Raw genomic sequence first — 20002 nt, forward strand, 5'->3', positions numbered from 1 at the left:
TGTCCCTACAAGTCAACGATGTAGCAGAGGTTCAACTGCGCTTTTAAAAAACTATACATCAATTACTGTTAAACTTCGCATGTTGTAATCGGAATACACTGGGCAACAATGAAAATGTTTCTGGCTTAAAAATAGTAAATTTACATGTATTTCCATCTGCTGAATTTAAAAATCACCATAAAAATGATAGTTTAGCTCTTGTTTTGAAGATAAAGTGATATTTCATTTTTTAGGGTGAAGATTTTAAATTTGGGGCAATTTTTGTTTGGGAGTTGGCACACCTGTCAAATAACAAAACACAAATGCTCTTCAGCTGCTTGTAAGTCATAAACATAGATACTGTTGCTGTGACTGTGAATTACATGTAGTTTCTACTCAAATTAATGCAAAATTTCTGGTTCGCGAGAGCTTTTTTAGTCTAAAATTTGTAAAAATGCCACGAAAAATGTTTAAATATGGTGAATAACTTTTGTTATATTTGTGGTGAAATAACATTTTCCTCACAGAAACACAATCTGACGACTCTTGTAAAGACTGCCTATCAGTATTATTTCGGTATGAAAGTAGGGATCAGGATAAGTCTTTTGCTCCACATATATGTTGCAACGCATGTTCAGTTACACTGTGAGAATGGCTGAAAAAGAAGAAACGATCTATGGCTTTCGCTGTGCCTATGATTTGGCAGGAGCCTACAAACCATACAGATGACTGCTAATTCTGCCCGACTCCACCTATAAAGGCAGAATTTGTCTATGAAGAAAAGAAGAACAGTTCTTCCATCTGCTATTCGACCCATTCCACATTCGGATTATTTACCAGTTCCTAATCCACCCGAAAATTGTATGTTTGAAGTATAAAATAAAGACAGTGTGGAACAAGAAGAACCAAACAAGCCTTCGACATCCCATGACCCTGATTTTGAGGGAAAAGATGATAAACCGCACAGACTGAGTCAAGCGGAATTGAGTGATCTCATTAGAGACCTTGGCCTGTCAAAGGAGAATGCAGAAATTCTTGGGTCTCGACTACAGCAATGGAATCTTCTCCAAAGTGATGTGAGAATCTCACAGTACAGAAAACGTCACATGGAACTGCTTCCCTTTTTTGAGAAGAAAAATAATCTTGCTGTTTGCTGCGACATTAATGGCTTGATGAAATCTTTGAATTTGAACCATGATCCAACTGAATGGAGGCTACTGATAGATTCCTCCAAGCTTAGTTTGAAAGCTGTGTTATTTCACAACGGGAACCTTCTTTCATCTATTCACGTTGGTCATGCTGTTCATATGAAAGAACATATGCAAATATGACAGCTCTCTTGGACTCAATTAAATATCATGAATACAAATTGAAAATCTGTGGTGATCTAAAAGTCATTGCCATACTCTTAGGAATGCAACTGGGTTACACAAAGCATTGCTGCTTCTTATGTATGTGGGACAGTAGAGGTAGGAAATTACATTATATTAAAGAAGACTGGCCTGCAAGAAATCTTCACCCTAGCAAGAAAAATGTCGTAGCCAAGCCTCTTGTGGACCCAAAAGACGTTCTTCTTCCACCCCTGCATATCAAGCTGGGTTTGATGAAGAACTTTGTCAAAGCTATGGACTGAGAGGGACGGACCTTTAAGTACATAAGAGAGAAATTTTCGAAATTAAGTGATGCAAAAGTTAAGGAAGGCATATTTGTCGGACCACAAATATGAGAACATGTAAAGGATCCTGCATTTGACCAAGTTTTGGAGGGGAGAAGCTTGGGAAGGCTTCAAGGGTGTTGTTCGTGGATTTTTAGGCAACAAAAGAGATGACAACTACAAGAATTTGGTGACAGTGCTCCTGCAAAAATACCGTAACCTTGGATGCAACATGTCCCTTAAGATCCATTTTCTCCACTCCCACCCAGACTTTTTCCCTCCTAGTTGTGGAGCTGTCAGTGATGAACATGGTGAGAGATTCCATCAGGACATTCCTGTTATGGAACAAAGATATCACAGCCGTTGGTATGAAGTAATGCTTGCGGATTACTGTTGGTCTTTGCGTACCGATTCTGCGGAACTCCATTACAAGAGGCAAGCTAAAAGACGACGAAGTCACTAGGCCCCCACATGATTCTCTTCAGACACGACCATCTGCGAAGTATTTTTCCAGCAATTTAGAACTCTTAGCACGTAATTACCAGTTTAAAAAATCAAACGCACTTTCATTGTTGTTAGCATGTATGCAATTAAAATGTGTTCTTTTCTCTCAATCTGTTAATATTTAATACTTCCACCTTGTATATATCATAGAAACTGGAGGTAAAAAAAATTTTTCATTGTCATATTTGTTTTTCACAAAATTTTCAAAATTAGTAGGAACTGCCTCATGCAGTGCTCGAAACATTGAAAAATTATTTTTTGTTGCCCCATTATATTAGATAAGGAGAGGAGCCACGCTTTATTGATGTTGTAATGGAACGAAGAGTTAGTAAGACGTGACATACAAGTTAATAAGTAACAACAGTGCTAGCTCATCATACGCTGGGTATTTACGCGTTATAAAAAACACTAAGATATATCTATTTCTCAGCGTTGTTTTGCAGGAAGACTGAAACCATTTCATAATTTCATTTAAGTATTAACAAAAGGATACATTATAGGTGTTACCATACCTATGAAAAAGAGATGTGTTGGTTTTCGTACTTGAGACTGCATAGAATAAAATTCTAAATTTAAACACGTACATGCAACGTCTTAACGATACCTGTCTATGTATACGACAGCCAGATGCGAAATTGCGTAGGGTTGCATGTACGTAATTATATTGTGTACTGAAAGGAATAATATAGCTCCGATTGAATCAGGACATCTACTCACCATTTACGTACGTAATCGTTACCTATTACAGACAGTAATACGGAGTATACGTCTCTTGGTGTTGAATTCAACACTGTACATACACTGTCGGCTTTCTGCGGCCGGAAAGTGCTGAAGTGCTAGTACATTCTGTGAATTAAATAAAACTTCGTGGGACAGTACAAAGAGTTTTTGAGCGCTGCGGTGATTAATTTTACAGCCACGCCGGTACATAGATTGTGAACATTGTCAAGGGTCTCACTGGAGGCTGATTACGTACACAAATTTTATTCAAATTATCCAGACATGTTATAACATAGTTTGATAGAGTTTTGTAAGACTTTTGTTCAAACAGTGTAAAAGAGATGTTTAAAACTGCTTTGGAAGTTCTAAAGTCATGTGAGGAGTAACAAGCATACGATTATTCAAATTAATGTGTAGAATGAAGGAGACTGGATCCACGCAATCGGACTTTCGGAAGAGTATCTATCATACATGCAGGGGCAGATAAATGCAAGAACTGTCACACTATCAGCTTAGAATCCCATATAGCCACGGTACTTACCAGAATAGTGGTATTAGGAAAGTCAAAGGCAACAAAAACAGTTCTAACTTTGCGCTTGATAGTGGGAGCTGAACTTAAAAAATATCTAGTCACTTTTAGATGAATAAGCATTCGACAATGGTGCAAGAAGTTTGAATTCATCAACAAAAAAAAAAAAAAAAAGAAAAAAAAAAAGATGTACACTGTAGAGAGAGACGGACGTAATACGTCAAGAACTAAGAGGGAACATAAATAATGGAAGACTAAGAGAGAAGTGGCCGGTTTAAAAGTACGTAAGGGCAGGGATGGAGCCTTACTTCTCTACTGCTCAGGTGCATATCAAAGAAACAACGAAAGAAATAAAATAAAGTTTAAGATGTGGAATTAAGATTCAGGTTGAATGGATATCAATGATCAAAAAATCTGCTGTTGACATTGGTATCATCTTTGAAAGAGAAAATGAACTATAGAACCTGATGAACGGTATGAACACTCTATTGTCCCATAAGAAGGACTGGGAGTAGACCGGAGAAAGATGAATGAGGAGTAGTAGAAATGAGATTAGCGTTTAACTTAACGTAGTGTCGGGTACCAAACAGTAGCCGCAGTGAAGTAACTGTTCTACGTTGGAAGCAAAATAAGGCATGACAAACAAAGCAAGAAGGATGTAAGAAGTAGACAGCACAGGTAAAAAGGGCCTTCATTGCAAGGAAAGTACCAAACGCAAATCTTCGTTTCAGAAAGAAATTTCTGAGAATGTACGACTAGAACAGAGAAATGTACGAAATCATGGACAGTGGAGTAAAATACCGCGAAAAAGAGTGATAGTATTAATGTGATTGCAAACTCAGACACATAGAAATCTTCTGTTATGAAGAGAAGTCCTTAAACATTGTAATAATTCATGTACCTCCCATTCCTCTCAGTTGTGTACCTTATGCTATATGTATATGTAAACTCTTATAACTTGCCCATATATCGTGCCTCTATTTCATTAGGCACCAATTAATTAAAATTCTATTAGAATACTTCATGGTTACGCAGTAAATCATGTAATAAAGCATTACATAATTAGATTCCCCAGGTGTAGGTAGGTTTTATAAATGAATGACCAAAACGTAAACGACGCTCATAAACGTGAGAAATTACTATAGGATCAATATTTTAAGTTTAAAACAAAAAAATCGAAATTTTCCAACATTTTAGTAAAATACTGAGAAATAAATTTGGGCTTACAGAGTGCTAACAGTAGCTACCAAAGCATGTCTCCAATAAAAGAGAAGACAAATGATTCCGCCTTTTGCATACAAATACTTTGCAAATTCGGATGAGTAAATCGTGCTCTGGGGAGATACAGCACTTCTATCACATTCTCCGGATACAAATTTTAAGTCCAGAAAATGTGAATAGAAGCTACAGCAGGCGCAAATACGAAACTGGCGAGTACGGTAAATTCCACAGTTATCCACATCTAGAAAAATGGAATAGTTACATGACATATATCACTGGATATGAAATTGAAACACAGTATTAACATAGGTTCAATCATTCATTGTTGTTAAACCTGTTGTTATGCTGATACACGAAGTTCTTTTTACACAAAAATTTTCATTAGTGCTGTAAGGTGGCTATAATTTCGCACCTTACAAGAACGCAGCCACATACTTTGCCCTGATCTACAAACACAATGAGGTATCATGTGATAGACTGTACATCGTATATATAAACATATAAAGGAGACTGACATTGTCACGTACGTCTTGTAAATAATTGTTAACGATTATTGCATGAAAGGCGACGGAGTGTCTTCATTATAAAAACGGCGTAATGAATGACTGCCTATACTAGTAGAGGTTGGAACGCCAGTGGAGATGAAGTGGCAGGCAGAACTCAACCTCTGGGTGGAAGGTCCGCACCGGTGTTGGTCCTGCTTAAACACAGGAAACAGCTAGACAGACGTCGTGGCACCTGAGATCTGGAGCACAGCAGGGTGACGGGCCGCCGCTATTGGCCATTAAAATTGCAACACCACGAATATGATGTGCTACAGTCGCGAAATTTAACCGACAGGAAGAAGATGCTGTGATATGCAAATGATTGGCTTTTCAGTGCATTCACACAAGGTTGGTGCCGGTGGCGACACCTACAACGTACTGACATGTGGAAAGTTTCCTACCGATTTCTCACACACAAACAGCAGCTGAGAGGCGTTGCCTGGTGAAACGTTGTTGTGATGCCTCGTGTAAGGAGGAGAAAGGCGTACCATCACGTTTCCGTCTTTGATAAAGGTCGGATTGTAGCCTATCGCGACTGCGGTTTATCATATCGCGACATTGCTGCTCGTGTTGGTCCAGATCCAATGACTGTTAGCAAAATATGGAATCGGTGGATTCAGGAAGGTAATACGGAACGCCGTGCTGGATCCCAACGGCCTCGTATCACTAGCAGTCGAGATGACAGGCATCTTATCCGCATGGCTGTAACGGATCATGCAGCCACGTCTCGATGCCTGAGTCAACAGATGGGGACGTTTGCAAGACAATAACCACCTGCACGAACAGTTAGACGACGTTTGCAGCAGCATGGACTATCAGCTCGGAGACCGTGGCTGCGGTTACCCTCGACGCTGCATCACAGACAGGAGCGCCTGCGATGGTGTTCTCAACGACGAACCTGGGTGCACGAATGGCAAAACGTCATTTTTTCGGATGAATCCAGGTTCTGTTTACAGCGTCATGATGCTCGCATCCGTGTTTGGCGACATTGCGGTGAACGCACATTGGAAACGTGTATTCGTCATTGTAATTCTGGCATATCACCCGGCTTAGTGGTATGGGGTGCCATTGGTTACACGTCTCGGTCACCTCTTGTTCGCATTGACGGCACTTTGAACAGTGGACGTTACATTTGAGATACGTTACGACCCGTGGCTCAACCCTTCCTTCGATCCCTGCGAAACCCTACATTTCAGCAGGATAATGCACGACCGCATGTTGCAGGTCCTGTACGGGCCTTTCTGGATACAGAAAATGTTCGACTGCTGCTCTGGCCAGCACATTCTCTAGATCTCTCACCAATTGAAAACGTCTGGTCGATGGTGGCCGAACAACTGGCTCGTCACAATACGCCAGTCACTACTCCTGATGAACTGTGGTATCGTGTTGAAGCTGCATGGGCATGTGTACCTGTACACGCCATCCAAGCTCTGTTTGACTCAATGCCCGTTATTACGGCCAGAGGTTGTTGTTCTGGGTACTGATTTCTCAGGATCTATGCACCAAAATTGCGTGAAAAAGTAATCACATGTCAGTTCTAGTATAAGATATTTGTCCAATGAATACCCGTTTATCACCTGCATTTCTTCTTGGTGTAGCAATTTTAATGGCCAGTAGTGTAGTAGGGGCCGGGAGGATAATCAGATAATACTTCCGAACGCGGAAAATCTTGGACGCAAGTGAGAGGAACGAAGAAGCAGCACCTCGGAAACCACGCAGGCTGGGTTATTTGCAAGGATTTTTACGCAGAAGCGTACCATTGTACGAGTATGCGTTTTTCCTCGCAAACTTTCCGCGCTGGACGACAAAAGACTAAACTATGGTTGGTCGTTGTTCGGAAGAATCTGTAGAGAGGGAGAGTATTCCGTAGTTTCGGGATATGACTCGTTTTCGGAATTACGATGGTGGGGAGCTGAACCTTTCTGACAAGCCAGCGCTGGAGAGACGTGGTCTTTCCGTTGTGAGCCCCCGTGTATGACGGTCGCTCGATATCAGCTTTGTTGATACAGACGGACTTGCTTTCCTTGCTGTCAGGAGCACTGTACGCACTGTACTGTTTCGAACCTACACGATTCTGGACTTCACCTCCTGGTTGGTAGTCGTCATTGAGTAAGCAGCGTTCAGTAATTGAGAGCACTTCCTCTGCCTATACTTACATTGAGACGTTATCTGAACTCCGTCCTTGTGGCTGGGAATTTGCCTTTCTCGTCTGTAGAACACAGAGAGGAGAAGACAGTATTAGAGTATATTAGTCACAGGACCACTTTCTGCCGTCCTAGTATTTGAAAGAGTTTATTTGTGGCTTGAGTTCTTCCATTGCCGCAGACGAGTACGAGAACCATTACTTCGACGCAGAAGACGCAGTACATACGGTGATATCGCAAATTGCTTCGGCTTATTAGGGCTATAAAAGCTTAACAGCTGTGATCATGTTAGTTTATTTCCACTGAGGTTCCACACCACCGTAGATCATCTCTGAAGGTAGTGTCTTCTAGTGTTTGGTACGTAGATGATGTCAGTCATTTTGCGTTATTGATATTAGATCGCGCAGTCATAATAAGGGGCAGAGTTGGGCAATTGATTAGTAATTTTACTTAGGAAATGTAAACTTCGTAATATAAAGGTTTTTTAATCTACAGTAAATATATAACTCACTGAGCCGACAGGTATTTAAAAAGTCTCAAATGGTTCAAATGGCTCTGAGCACTATGCGACTTAACTTCTGAGGTCATCAGTCGCCTAGAACTTAGAACTAATTAAACCTAACTAACCTAAGGACACCGCCACATCCATGCCCGAGGCAGGATTCGAACCTGCGACCGTAGCGGTCGCTCGGTTCCAGACTGTAGCGCCTAGAACCGCACGGCCACTCCGGCCGGCTAAAAAGTCTCACAGCAGCATAGCCTCCAAAAAATTAAAAAGGGATTAGGCTAAAGCAAACCCTCTACAACAGAAAATGAATGCCAAGAGGGGCAAAAATTCGACACTACAATACCGTCACAAAACCAGCAATCCTCTACGCAAGTGAAACACTAACACTTAACAGAAAACAACAACTTGAAGACATCATAAAATAAGAGTGGAAGATCAGTAGGAAAATTCCAGGAGTAATACATAGTCAAGATGATTATAGGCTTCAATAAATTAAAAGAACAGAAAAGTTTTCACACGTCGAAACTGATATCAGGAAAAAGTAACGCAGTAATTGCTAATAATAATAGTAAAAATAATACGAGTACTGGTAGTAATAATAATATGTTCTGCCAGTCGTAAAAGGCAACGAAAAGAACAGACCACTAATAGGGCTAACCCCCCTTTTAGTGTGATTACTTGGTTCAGGACAGAACTAAAGAAGCCTCGGACAAGCGCCGTCATGGTCAGGGACGACGCTTGAACCCTATGCCCGCCCACAATGGTAACGACACTGCTAGCCAACTGGAAAACGATTTAAATCCAAACAGAGGTGTTTTGCAGGATATGCTTCCTGCAACCACCCTAGAAGGAAAACAAAGACAGAGGATGAGATGGTCAGAAGAAGTTAATCGACACCTCATGTTCTGTTATTACCAAGCAACAAACCTAGGATCCAACACAACTGGATACAGATCACAAGTATACACAACATTTATTACCAGATACCCGGAATTAAAATTTTTAACAGAACAACGACTAGCTGATCAGATCCGTGTAATAATAAAAAATAACAGGATACCCCAGTCAGTATTAGAAAACATCAAACAACAAGTAAAACAAGTACTGGAACAAAATTATGTGCAATTAGAAGAAGAAAATACAGTAATGGATTCAAACATCCCAGAGGAAACAAACAAAGAACAACACACATCAATTAAACAATCAGAGGAAAACAAAATCTTAAGACAGCCACCAGAACAAGCACAAATAGAACACGAAGTGACACACAGATATAGAAGAAAAATTTCAGCTGACATATATAAAATACAAAGACACAAATACAGAAATTAGACCATTCTTCCATAGACCACCAAATAACCCACAAGTCGAAACAACAATAACAACTATCAACACAATCATACACAACAAAATAAATGAAAATACAACTATGGAAGAGTTACAACTACTGGTTTATGTAGGAGCACTCACTACACTAAATATACACACTAGGCAGAGATCAGAACCAACCAACACACAGAAGAAACCCACAAAACCAGCATGGCAACACAGGCTACAGATCAGAATAGAAAAACTGAGAAAAGACATCGGACAGCTAACACAATTTATAAGAAATGAAATATCAGACAAAAAACGAAAAAGGTTAGGTAAAATCTCACAACAAGAAGCAATAGAGCAATTAGATGAAAAGAAGCAAAAATTACAAGCATTGGCCAAACGACTTAGAAGGTACAAAAAAAGTGAAAATAGAAGGAAACAAATCCAAACATTCAATACAAACCAAAAGAGATTTTACCAAATAATAGATAACACACACATTAAAATAGACAATCCACCAAACATAACAGACATGGAACACTTCTGGAGCAACTTATGGTCAAACCTGGTACAACATCACAGGCATGCACAGTGGATACAAGCAGAAACAGTCTCATATAAGATGATACCACAAATGTCACAAATGCCTGAAGTGATAATTTTGCAACATGAAGTCACCCGAGCAATTAATTCTACGCACAATTGGAAAGCCCCTGGAAATGATAAAATAGCAAATTTCTGGCTAAAGAAGTTCACCTCAACACATTCACATCTAACTAAATTATTTAACAGTTACATTGCAGACCCATACTCATTCCCTGATACACTTACACATGGAATAACTTATCTGAAACCTAAAGATCAAGCAGACACAGCAAACCCAGCTAAATATCGCCCCATAACATGCCTACCAACAATCTACAAAATATTAACTTCAGTCATTACACAGAAATTAATGACACATACAACACAGAACAAAATTATAAATGAAGAACTGTCGTCTAACTGTTCGTGCAGGTGGTTATTGTCTTGCAAACGTCCCCATCTGTAGACTCAGGCATCGAGACGTGGCTGCATGATCCGTTACAGCCATGCGGATAAGATGCCTGTCATCTCGACAGCTAGTGATACGAGGCCGTTGGGATCCAGCACGGCGTTCCGTATTACCTTCCTGAATCCACCGATTCCATATTTTGCTAACGGTCATTGGATCTGGACCAACGCGAGCAGCAATGTCGCGATACGATAACCGCAGTCGCGATAGGCTACAATCCGACCTTTATCAAAGTTGGAAACGTGATGGTACGCCTTTCTCCTCCTTACACGAGGCATCACAACAACGTTTCACCAGGCAACGCCTCTCAGCTGCTGTTTGTGTGTGAGAAATCGGTTGGAAACTGTCCACATTTCAGCACGTTGTAGGTGTCGCCACCGGCACCAACCTTGTGTGAATGCACTGAAAAGCCAATCATTTGCATATCACAGCATCTTTTTCCTGTCTGTTAAATTTCGCGACTGTAGCACGTCATATTCGTGGTGTTGCAATTTTAATGGCCAATAGCGGCGGGCCGTCACCCTGTTGTGCTCCAGATCTCAGGTGCCACGACGTCTGTCTAGCTGTTTCCTGTGTTTAAGCAGGACCAACACCGGTGCGGACCTTCCACCCAGAGGTTGAGTTCTGCCTGCCACTTCATCTCCACTGGCGTTCCAACCTCTACTAGTATAGGCAATCATTCATTACGCCGTTTTTATAATGAAGACACTCCGTCGCCTTTCATGCAATAATCGTTAACAATTATTTACAAGACGTACGTGTCAATGTCAGTCTCCTTTATATGTTTATATATACGATGTACAGCCTATCACATGATACCTCATTGTGTTTGTAGATCACGGCAAAGTATGTGGCTGCGTTCTTGTAAGGTGCGAAATTATAGCCACCTTACAGCACTAATGAAAATTTTTGTGTAAAAATAACTTCGTGTATCAGCATAACAGCAGGTTTAACAACAATGAATGATTGAACCTATGTTAATACTGCGTTTCAATTTCATATCCAGTGATATATGTCATGTAACTATTCCTGCAAAGGAGCACGAGGATGTAAAGAGCAACTGATAATAGATGCAGAGGTGATGTATCAAGCTAAAACTAAACAAAGGTCGCTACACTACGCATACATTGATTACCAAAAAGCTACTACAGATATTGGAAATATACAAAGTAGATCCTAAATTGATACAGTTCCTAAACATAGTAATGAAAAACTGGAAAACCACACTTAATATCCAAACAAATTCAGATAATATCACATCACAGCCAATACAGATTAAGCGTGGAATATACCAAGGAGACTCATTAAGTCCTTTCTGGTTCTGTCTTGCTCTGAACCCACTATCCAACATGCTAAATAATACAAATTATGGATATAATATCACTGGAACATGCCCACACAAAATCACACATTTGCTATACAGGGATGATCTAAAACTACTGGCAGCAATCAATCAACAACTCAACCAATTACTAAAGATAACAGAAGTATTCAGCAATGATATAAATATGGCTTTTGGAACAGACAAATGTAAGAAAAGTAGCATAGTCAAGGGAAAACACACTAAACAAGGAGATTACATATTGGATAACCACAGCGACTGCATAGAAGCGATGGAAAAAACAGATGCCTATAAATATCTAGGATACAGACCGAAAATAGGAATAGATAATACAAATATTAAAGAAGAACTAAAAGAAAAATATAGACAAAGACTAACAAAAATACCGAAAACAGAATTGACAGCAAGAAACAAGACAAAAGCCATAAATACTTATGCTATACCAATATTGACCTACTCATTTGGAGTAGTGAAATGGAGTAACAGAGACCTAGAAGCACTCAATACACTTACACGATCACAATGCCACAAATATGGAATACATCACATACATTCAGCAACAGAAAGATTCACATTAAGCAGAAAGGAAGGAGGAAGGGGATTTATCGATATAAAAAACCTACATTATGGACAGGTAGACAATTTAAGAAAATTCTTTCTAGAACGAGCAGAAACTAGCAAAATACACAATGCAATCACTCATATAAATACATCGGCTACACCACTGCAATTTCATAAACACTTCTACAACCCTTTAGATCACATAACATCAACAGATACGAAGAAAGTAAATTGGAAAAAGAAAACACTACATGGCAAGCACCTGTATCATCTAACACAGCCATACATCGATCAAGGCGCATCCAACACATGGCTAAGAAAAGGCAATATATACAGTGAGACGGAAGGATTCATGATTGCAATACAGGATCAAACAATAAACACCAGATATTACAGCAAGCATATTATTAGAGATCCCAATAGCACAACAGATAAATGCAGACTTTGCAAACAACAAATAGATACAGTAGATCACGTCACAAGTGGATGTACAATACTAGCAAATACAGAATACCCCAGAAACATGACAATGTAGCAAAAATAATACATCAACAACTTGCCATAAAACATAAACTAATAAAACAACACGTTCCCACGTACAAGTATGCACCACAAAATGTACTGGAGAATGATGAATACAAATTATACTGGAACAGAACCATTATAACAGATAAAACAACCCACATAAGAAACCTGACATCATACTCACCAATAAAAAGAAGAAATTAACACAACTAATCGAAATATCCGTACCCAATACAACAAATATACAGAAGAAAACAGGAGAAAAAATTGAAAAATACATCCAACTGGCTGAGGAAGTCAAGGACATGTGGCATCAGGATAAAGTTGACGTTATACCGATTATACTATCAACTACAGGAGTCATACCACACAACATCCACCAGTACATCAATGCAATACAGCTACATCCAAACTTATATATACAACTACCGAAATCTGTAATTATTGACACTTGTTCAATTACCCGAAAGTTCCTAAATGCAATGTAACATATACCGTACAGTTAAAAGGAAGTCACGCTTGATCAAGGTCCGCGTCACCTTCCATTTTTAACCAGACATAACGTCTGAGACAAGAAAGAAATAATAATAATAATAATAATCATTCCCCCCCCCCCAACACTGTGATTGAACGCCTGTTTATGAAAATAACGAAGGGGGAACATCCTTGAGTTCCGTAACAAGGCAAGATATCGGATTAGCCCAGGGGCCGATGGACTCAGCAGTATGGTCCCATAGACCTTACCACAAATTTCCATTTTTTTAAAGAAGCAATCAATAAACAAACCCATGTGGTCTCACACGGTAAGCTCCAATTCCACACAGATTATAAATCGGCTGATCTTACCACGCATCGTCCAGACTGTTCACTAACATGCCTCTTCACAAACAAGGGCATGCATACTCAAAAAGGCCATGAAGTATCTCCTAACATTGTGTCGGATCTCCTTTTGCCCAGCTTAGTGCAACACCTCGACGTGGCAGGGAAGCGACAAGTTTGAAGTCAGCTGCAGAAAAACTGAGCCATGCGGCCTCTATAACCTCACATAATTTGCGAAAGTGCGGCAGGTGCAGAATGTAGTGCACGAACTGACCTCTCGATTATGCCCTATGAATGTTCGATGGGATTCACGGCGAGCGATCTGGTCGGCCATATCATTCGTCCGAATTGACTGGAATGCTCTGAGGTGATACACTGTCATGCACAACAATTCCATCATTGCTTGGGAACATTAAACCCATGAATGGTTGCAAATGGTCTTCATGTAGACAAACATAACCATTTACAGTCAATGACGGGTTCAGTGGGACCATAGGACCCAATCCATTCCGTCTAAACACAGTTGACATCATTACGTAACCACCACGAACTTGTGTTGTGACTTGTCGTTAGTTTGGGTCCATGGCTTCGTAGGGTCTGTGCTGATCTCGAACACTACTGTCAGCTCTTACCAACTGAAACTGTAACTCATCTGACCAGGACTCGGTTTTCCAGTTTTCTAGGATCCAACCGATATGATCACGAGCCCGGAAGAGGCGGTGCAGGAGATGTTGTGCCGTTAACAAAGGTACTCGCGTCGGTCGCTTGCTGCCATAGTCCATTTACGCCAAATTTCGCAACTCTGTCCTGAGGGATGTGTTCGTCGTAAGTGTTGTGGATTGGCAAGACAGCCAACCCACTATGAGAGGAAGCCGAAAGGCACGCGTTTTAGCTCACGCAGGCTGGCGTGAGGTCTGGAACAGGTCAAGGAAATGAGACTAACAAAAAACGTACGAAGCTGCTGGAATACTTAACTTTAATCCATAATTGGTGAACATCGCTCTTGACGGTACATGTTTTACAGCATCAATCGTAACTTGTAATGGCGCCTTGCTAGGTCGTAGCAAATGACATAGCTGAAGGCTATACTAACTATCGTCTCGGCAAATGAGAGCGTATTTTGTCAGTGAACCATCGCTAGCAAAGTCGGCTGTACAACTGGGGCGAGTGCTAGGAAGTCTCTCTAGACCTGCCGTGTGGCGGCGCTCGGTCTGCAATCACTGATAGTGACGACACGCGGGTCCGACGTATACTAACGGACCGCGGCCGATTTAAAGGCTACAACCTAGCAAGTGTGGTGTCTGGCGGTGACACCACAGTAAGTTCCACATTGATTTCTGCGGTTATTTCACTCAGTGTTGCTTGTCTGTCAGCACTGACAACTCTAGGCAAACGCCGCTGCTCTCGCTCGCTAAGTAAATGCCGTCGGCGTTATGCGTGGTGAGATATTTTGTATTCCCTACGTACTCGTGGCACTGTGGATATCGGAATACTGAATTCCCTCACGAGTTCCAAGTGGAATGTCCCATGCGTCGAGCTCCACCATTCCGCTTTCAGAGTCTGCTAATTCCCATCGTGCGGCCATAATCACGTCGGACACCTTTTCATGTGAATCACCTGAGTACAAATAACATCTCCGTCAATGTACTGCCTTTTCATACCTTGTGTACGCGATACTACCGCCATCTGTATATGTCCACATCGCTATTCTATGTCTTTCGTATGCTCAGTGTATGGCGAGCGCTGTCTGCTGTCTTCCTAGCTGACTAAGACGCTATGTCTCCTGTCAACTTGGTATCTGAATGTAGCTTTTCTCTGAGCACTCGGGTGGCAAGGTTTATTATTTATTTTCGCATTCGCTGACGTTGTCTTTCTAGAAAGCAAGCACTAGACGTGTTCGGTGAAACATCCCGTGAGACTGGGAAAAAGCGCAAGTCACTGCTGTTTAGAAAAAGCTAAATGTCAGGATGCACAGAATTACGCGTCACTTACATCATTCTGCTTCAGAACCCTAGAGCGCATTCTAAGCTCACACATTATGCCTTTGGCGCATGAAAACGAACTTCTCTGAAAGCACTAGGGCAGACTCAAAGATAACCGCTCATCTGAAAGAGATCATTCGTACACGACATCTTGCAAACTTTTCTATTTATGTAAGGCTTCTGACACTGCACCAGTTTGTCTTCTACTAACCAAGCCAGCATCAAAATGAATATTATCTCAGATATGTGTCTGAGTCGTGGAGTATATGACTGCCACAACCCATTATGGTAGATATCTACATTTCAAAAACTGCGGGATCTTGAGCCTAATAGTTGCCACGACAAATCTAGGAATCACAATGATGTAATAGTAAACGTTTAGACGAGCTTAAACGCGTTGTTACTGGTGTGATACTGGCTGGTGACACATATTGATGATTAATTGAAACCCTCGCCTACCGACAGCTGTTATTGACATACCTTGATGAGGACAGCTGAAAATCTGTGCCCCAACCCGGACTCGAACCCGGGATCTCCTGCTTACACGGCAGATGCTCTATCCACCTGAGCCACTGAGGACATATATGAATAGCGCGACTGCAGGGACTTATCCCTAGCACGCTTCCCGTGAGACCCACATTCCCAACTGTCCACAATCTACGTACGTAATGTTCCTAATAATACTTTGCCCATCTACTCATTGCTCGCGCCCACTAATCTGACGATTTCTTTAGAGTGTGGGCAACTAGTGTGCATGCGCACAAAGGTCAATGGTCGGGTAGCCATTTAACTTTATATAAAGACAGTAACTGTTCTCGAAAGAAGAGATACCATTGAGGACCATGTAGCTTCTCTAGAATAAATGATAATTAACAGTTCCAGTTGCTGTTGGGCTGGGCTAGCACTTGGATGGGTGACCATCCAGTCTGCCGAGCGCTGTTGACAAGCGGGGTGCACTCAGCCCTTGTGAGGCAAACTCAGGAGCTACTTGATTGAAAAATAGCGGCTATGGTCTCGTAAACTGACATACGGCCGGGAGATCGGTATGCTGACCACATGCCCCTCCATATCCACATTCGGTGACGCTTGTGGGCTGAGGATGACACGTTGACCTGTCAGTACCACTGGGCCTCTTCGGACGGAATTTAGTTTGTTAAACCATGTATCAGATCTCTATGGGTCCCAAAAAAGGAAAAAGAAACTCTTAGGTTTCAATTGACGATGTGGTCTGCATGACAAGCTCTCATTTTTGAGCCGCGGCTCGCTTATCTACATCTACATCTACATTTATACTCCGCAAGCCACCCAACGGTGTGTGGCGGAGGGCACTTTACGTGCCACTGACATTACCTCCCTTTTCTGTTCCTGTCGCGTATGGTTCGCGGGAAGAACGACGGTCTGAAAGCCTCCGTGCGCGCTCGAATCTCTCTAATTTTACATTCGTGATCTCCTCGGGAGGTATAAGTAGGGGAAGCAATATATTCGATACCTCATCCAGAAACGCATCCTCTCGAAAACTGGCGAGCAAGCTACACCGTGATGCAGAGCGCCTCTCTTGCAGAGGTTGCCACTTGAATTTGCTAAACATCTTCGTAACGCTATCACGGTTACCAAATAACCCTGTGACGAAACGCGCCGCTCTTCTTTGGATCTTCTCTATCTCCTCTGTCAACCCGATCTGGTACGGATCCCACACTGATGAGCAATACTCAAGTATAGGTCGAACGAGTGTTTTGTAAGCCACCTCCTTTGTTGATGGACTACATGTTCTAAGGACTCTACCAATGAATCTCAACCTGGTACCCGCCTTACCAACAATTAATTTTATATGATCATTCCACTTCAAATCGTTCCGCACGCATACTCCCAGATATTTTGCGGAAGTAACTACTACCAGTGTTTGTTCCGCTATCACATAATCATACAATAAAGGATCCTTCTTTCTATGTATTCGCAATACACTACATTTGTCTATGTTAAGGGTCAGTTGCCACTCCCTGCACCAAATGCCTATCCGCTGCAGATCTTCCTGCATTTAGCTACAATTTTATAATGCTGCAACTTCTCTGTATACTACAGCATCATCTGCGAAAGGCCGCATGGAACTTCCGACACTATCTACTAGGTCCTTTATATATATATATATATATATATATATATATATTGTGAAAAGCAATTGTCCCATAACACTCCCCTGTGGCATGCCAGAGGTTACTTTAACGTCTGTAGACGTCTCTCCATTGATAACAACATGCTGTGTTCTGTTCACTAAAAACTCTTCAATACAGCCACACAGCTGGTCTGATATTCCGTAAGCTCTTACTTTATTTATCAGGCGACAGTGCGGAACTGTATCGAACGCCTTCCGGAAGTCAAGGAAAATAGCATCTACCTGGGAGCCTGTATCTAATACTTTCTGGGTCTCATGAACAAATAAAGCGAGTTGGGTCTCACACGATCGCTGTTTCCGGAATCCACGTTGATTCCTACATAGTAGATTCTGGGTTTCCAAAAACGACATGATACTCGAGCAAAAAACATGTTCTAAAATTCTACAACAGATCGACGTCAGAGATACAGGTCTATAGTTTTCCGCATCTGCTCGACGACCCTTCTTGAAGACTGGGACTACCTGTGCTCTTTTCCAATCATTTGGAACCTTCCGTTCCTCTAGAGACTTGCTGTACACGCCTGTTAGAAGGGGGCAAGTTCTTTCGCGTACTCTGTGTAGAACCGAATTGGTATCCCGTCAGGTCCAGTGGACTTTCCTCTGTTGAGTGATTCCAGTTGCTTTTCTATTCCTTGGACGGTTATTTCGATGTCAGCCATATTTTCGTTTGTGCGAGGATTTAGAGAAGGAACTGCAGTACGGTCTTCCTCTGTGAAACAGCTTTGGAAAAAGGTGTTTAGTATTTCAGCTTTACGCGTGTCATCCTCTGTTTCAATGCCATCATCATCCCGGAGTGTCTGGATATGCTGTTTCGAGCCACTTACTGATTTAACGTAAGACCAGAACTTCTTAGGATTTTCTGTCAAGTCGGTATATAGAATTTTACTTTCGAATTCACTGAACGCTTCACGTATAGCCCTAATTACGCTAACTTTGACATCGTTTAGCTTCTGATTGTCTGATAGGTTTTGGCTGCGTTTAAACTTGCAGTGAAGCTCTCTTTGCTTTCGCAGTAGTTTCCTAACTTCGTTTTTGAACTACGGTAGGTTTTTCCCGTCCCTCACAGTTTTACTCGGCAAGTGCCTCTCTAAAACGCATTTTACGATTGCCTTGAAGTTTTTCCATAAACACTCAACATTGTCAGTGTCGGAACAGAAATTTTCGTTTTGATCTGTTAGGTAGTCTGAAATCTGCCTTCTATTACTCTTGCCAAGCAGATAAACCTTCCTCCCTTTTTTATATTCCTATTAACTTCCATATTTATGGGTGCTGCAACGGCCTTATGATCACTGATTCCCTGTTCTGCACTTACAGAGTTCGGGTCTGTTTGTTATCAGTAGGTCCAAGATGTTATCTCCACGAGTCGGTTCTCTGTTTAATTGCTCGAGGTAATTTTCGGATAGTGCACTCAGTATAATGTCACTCCATGCTCTGTCCGTACCACCCGTCCTGAACTTCTGAGTGTCCCAGACTATATCTGGTAAACTGAAATCTTCAGCTAAGACTATCACATACTGAGAAAATTTATGTGAAATGTATTCCAAATTTTCTCTCAGTTGTTCTGCCACTAATGCTGCTGAGTCGGGAGGTCGGTAAAAGGAGCCAATTATTAACCTAGCTCGGTTGTTGAGTGTAACCTCCACCCATAATAATTCACAGGAACTATCCACTTCTACTTCACTACAGGATAAACTACTACTAACAGCGACAAACACGCCATCACCGGTTGCATGCAATCTATCCTTTCTAAACACCGTCCGTGCCTTTGTAAATATTTCGGTAGAATTTATCTCTGGCTTCAGCCAACTTTCTGTACCTATAACAATTTCAGCTTTGGTGCTTTCTATCAGCGCTTGAGGTTCCGGTACTTTACCAATGCAGCTTCGACAGTTTACAATTACAATACCGATTGGTGCTTGGTCCCCGCATGTCCTGACTTTGCCCCGCACCCGTTGAGGCTGTTGCCCTTTCTGTACTTGCCCGAGGTCATCTAACCTAAAAAACCGCCCAGTCCACGCCACACAACCCCTGCTACCCATGTAGCCGCTTGCTGCGTGTAGTGGACTCCTGACCTATCCAGCGGAACCCGAAACCCCACCACCCTATGGCGCAAGTCGAGGAATCTGCAGCCCACACGGTCGCACAACCGTCTCAACCTCTGATTCAGACCCTCCACTCGGCTCTGTACCAAAGGTCAGTCCTGTCGACGATGCTGCAGATGGTGAGCTCTGCTTTCATCCCGCTAGCGAGACTGGCAGTCTTCACCAAATCAGATAGCCGCCGGAAGCCAGAGAAGATTTCCTCCGATCCATAGCGACACACATCATTGGTGCCGACATGAGCGACCACCAGCAGATGGGTGCACCCTGTACCCTTCATGGCATCCGGAAGGACCCTTTCCACATCTGGAATGACTCCCACCGGTATG

This window comes from Schistocerca piceifrons, chromosome 4 (assembly GCF_021461385.2).
Source record: "Schistocerca piceifrons isolate TAMUIC-IGC-003096 chromosome 4, iqSchPice1.1, whole genome shotgun sequence".
Lineage (NCBI taxonomy): Eukaryota > Metazoa > Arthropoda > Insecta > Orthoptera > Acrididae > Schistocerca > Schistocerca piceifrons.